The following is a 4,005-nucleotide window of genomic DNA, read 5'->3' as shown; positions in this document are numbered from 1 at the left end:
TGGGATTCTGAGGACCAAGGTGAGATTTTCTCAAGAGCACCGTTGCTGCTGAAATAGATGGCAGCTGAAGTTAAGATGACACAAGCGATCTGTCAATGGTGGCTGAGGTTGCTCCAAGAAGGTGTCAGTGCTTCGAGAGTTCACTGCAGACATTTCCAAACTGCATACAGCTCAAAAGTGTCTTCCAAATCCTGATAGCTTGAGCCTCAGAGATTAGAAAGTGAACAGCTGTGAAATGGTCACTTTTATACCACTTATGCAGCTGTCAACTAGTCAAAGCAAAAGAGAGTCATTGAGAACCCGATACCCTTGCCTGATGTGAAGCCCGAGTGACGGGAAGCTTCTGAAAAACTTGACAAAATGGTAAATACCCAGTAAAATTGTTTTAAAATATCTCGAAATTACCTCTTACTGATGTTAATTGGCTGGCCTGCCACTTGGTGTCGGGTCTGTGAACCGCAGCCAGACCCGACACTTTAGAAACTGACAAGGAGGTGGGTTTAGAGCAGGATCCCGCCCCGTTGTCAAAACCCGCACTCACAGGACTGGTAAGATTTCTGCTGTAGCGTCGGCAGTTTGGCCCTCCCCTTTAATGAGGAGGAGGGCCCTGTCTACGTGGCAGTGCTACGCGTCCCATCACGTAACGCTGCGCCCTTCGCGGAGTCCTTCCGCCCCGCTCGCATCCCACAGAGCAAATGGAGCACGATATTTTGCATTCCACTTGCTCTCGGGGGGCGGTAAGCTGAATAAAGGTCGCGGGGTTGGACTTGCGCGTTTTCCGCAGGAATTGCTGCTTTGCGGCTGTTCCTGTCCCCAATCTGGGTGGTACGCAATTTTGGCCCCACAGTTTTAGTGAATTCTGGCTCCTTCTACTCCTTCAAAAAGGAATTCAATATTTTTTTGGAAAACAAGGTTTTCATGGCATGTGAAGATTAAGACCAATTATTCTTGAATATAACTGATGGGTTTAAGATCTCCTGGGACTTGCCTTTGCGTCCAAAAGGGTTCGGAGAATGATTTTTGACAGAGGACTTTTTAATTAACTACAGGTAGAAGGATAACAAGGTGGAAGTGTTTCCGGAAAGAATTTCAGAGTGTGGGCCCAAGGTGGCTGAAGGTTCTGCTTGAATTTATATTATAATGTGGGCATGTTTATGTAAGAACTTCGGGTTACCACAATTATGTCATTCAATTGTTAAATGTACGAGCATGTTGGCATAGGATTAATTTTTCTCTGAAATACAGGCAAGTATCAGCATACTCAATCTAAAGTAAATATAATTAAATATTTTACATTAGTAAACCAATTAGGTTGACTATTAATGTTTCTATTGTTACTTCCAAAACAATAGCACCACAGGCATCAAATGCAATGTATCAACAATACAGGAGTATTATAACAAATTCACAATATTTCCATGTTACAAAATTAATTACTTTTCTAACAGATGTTAAGCTGTGCTTCAATTATTTCTATAGAACCAGATTGTTTTATGTACAGCGATAATATTTTACATTGGTTTTCCCCCCATATGTGGTGTCATAAATAATTTTGCTTAAGTAGTGCTTCAGGACCTCACTTTGATTGAGGTAAGATTTATTTTAGGCACAATGTGTAACAAAGTCACAAACCCATTTCTAAAAATTGCACTTATGATTTCACTGCACATGTTGCACAGAGGAAATTTCTTGCCCCGCCTCACTGTGAGTCTGTTGTATTTTGTTGTATTTTTTTATGCTGGTGACATAAAAGTGATGGTGTCTTAGCAACTGTCTGGTCCTGTAAATACATTCAAGTACCTTTCAGTTAATTTTTTCGATTCCTTCTTACTACAACAGCAATTTATCTTAGATTGTTCAAAACTTTTAGTAATCAAAGGAAAATTTACTTTCATAGCAGTTGGTCATAGTCAGATCTCAGCAACAGGAGTGTGAATGAATAGTATTCAAAAAAGATTAATTTTGTTATGTGCAAGATCTTGTTTCTTTACTGTAATCTATTTCCTCCAATTTCTATTAGGTTCTTCAATTTCATTCTCTGAGTACAAGAAGACAGGTAATATACTGGCCAGCTTCTTTGTTTATCACTTTTAAGCCTGTCTCCACATGGCACATAAGAGCAATACAGGGTGGCTTCCTCTCCCTCTGTGAGAAGCATTTATGGCCATTATTTTATCACACTGTCACGGATGGCACCCCAACATTATGGGCAGCATGGTAAAGTAAAAGAGGAGGTACAGGTTGAACCTCCCTTATCTGGGACTCCCTGATCCGGCACCACCCCTTGTCCGGCACCATTCCCGGCCGTTCTGACATGAACAAATTGAAGTCCTTCCTCGCTGCCGACTTCCGCAATCGCTGGCCTGACCCCACGATCTATCGCACCCCCCCTCCCCCCGCAACAATCTCTCTGCTGCACTCCTAGCCCCAATCCCGCTATCCCTTGCTCAGTACCTGTACCATCTCGCATGCCAGACACGAGACTCCCAAAGCAATGGCTCTACTCGGAGCTCCTTCATGGCAAACGAGCCAAAGGTGGGCAGCGGAAACGCTACAAGGGCACCCTCAAAGCCTCCCTGATAAAGTGCGACATCCCCACTGACACCTGGGAGTCCCTGGCCCAAGATTGCCCTAAGTGGTGGAAGTGCATCCAAGAGGGCACGGAGCACCTCGCTCTCAACGCCGAGAGCATGCAGAAATCAAGCGCAGACAGCGGAAAGAGCGTGCGGCGAACCAGTCCCATCCATCCCTTCCCTCAACAACTATCTGTCCCACCTGTGACAGAGTCTGTGGCTCTCGTATTGGAATGTACAGCCACCAAAGAACTCACTTCAGGAGTGGAAGCAAGTCTTCCTCGATTCCGAGGGACTGCCTATGATGATGATGACCTGTACCATCCAATTTAACGTGACCTCCTCTTGTCCGGAATCCCTTATCTGGCATAGGCCAGGTCCCAAGGGTGCTGGATAAGAGAAGTTCAACCTGTACTGCCAAAAGAGGTGGAGACAGCCAACCTTTCAGAGAAACTGGCCTCAGCTGACTTCCTCTAGCCACTGAAGAATGTAGTATGGCTGTCTGAAATATTGTCACAAACTGCAATATTTCAGAACTATTTCTTAAAGAGCTTATGCAACATAGAAAGGTTATAAACTTTGCTCATAAATTGACCTTGAGTGTTCCACCGGATTCAGAAAACTGTCTTGTATGAAAATTAAATACAAGGCGAGAACCAATATTCTCATAGCAATTAGAACACCACTGAACTGGGTACTGCACTGCTCTACCCATATATTTTAGCTTTAAGATAAAAGTACTTCAAGATAAAGATTCTTCATTTCTCAGGGACTGTTTGGATTGGGCAGGTATGACATCATCCTGAGAGGTTGCTGCCTCATCTGTACCTCCTGCCATACTTTGGATGCTGGATATCCCTTGCAAAGGTCCAAAGATCTGTGTCAGAGCAGACGTTTGGCCACCACTTTAGAGAGTAAAGTTCACCATCAAGGCTTTCTCAAACCAATCCCCTAATCTCTGATCCAGGAGTGAAAGATTCAGTAGCCACAGGCACAATGTTTGTAAGAGAAGTGGCATATGTGCTTTGGAGCAGTCCTCAGGGCTGCACTGAAAATGCCAATGAAGTTGCTCTATGGTGGACTGCATGTTTCCCAATCCCTCTCACATTACTGCATGGAGTAATACTTTTACAACTCTGACTGCGGTGCAACAACCTCTGAACATTCTCAAAAGATGCAATTAATGCTCCGACTCATTAATGAGCCAACCTCTATAGGCAATTCTCCAAGGTAAGAATGTACAGAGGAGGAACATTTTGGCCTGACCCACGGTCCTGGTTGTTCTGCCATTCAGTGCAGAAAGGAATCTTTAAAGAGATTCTCTCAGGATTCCCCTTCTCACACCATCGATTGTGCTCCCTGTACTTGTGGAAAATATGGAGGGGCACATTAACATTCTGAATATGACCTGATCTTGCTGTATCTTGAAAAA

This window comes from Pristiophorus japonicus, chromosome 12, assembly GCF_044704955.1.
Source record: "Pristiophorus japonicus isolate sPriJap1 chromosome 12, sPriJap1.hap1, whole genome shotgun sequence".
Classification (NCBI taxonomy): domain Eukaryota; kingdom Metazoa; phylum Chordata; class Chondrichthyes; family Pristiophoridae; genus Pristiophorus; species Pristiophorus japonicus.
This window is presented reverse-complemented; position numbering follows the sequence as displayed.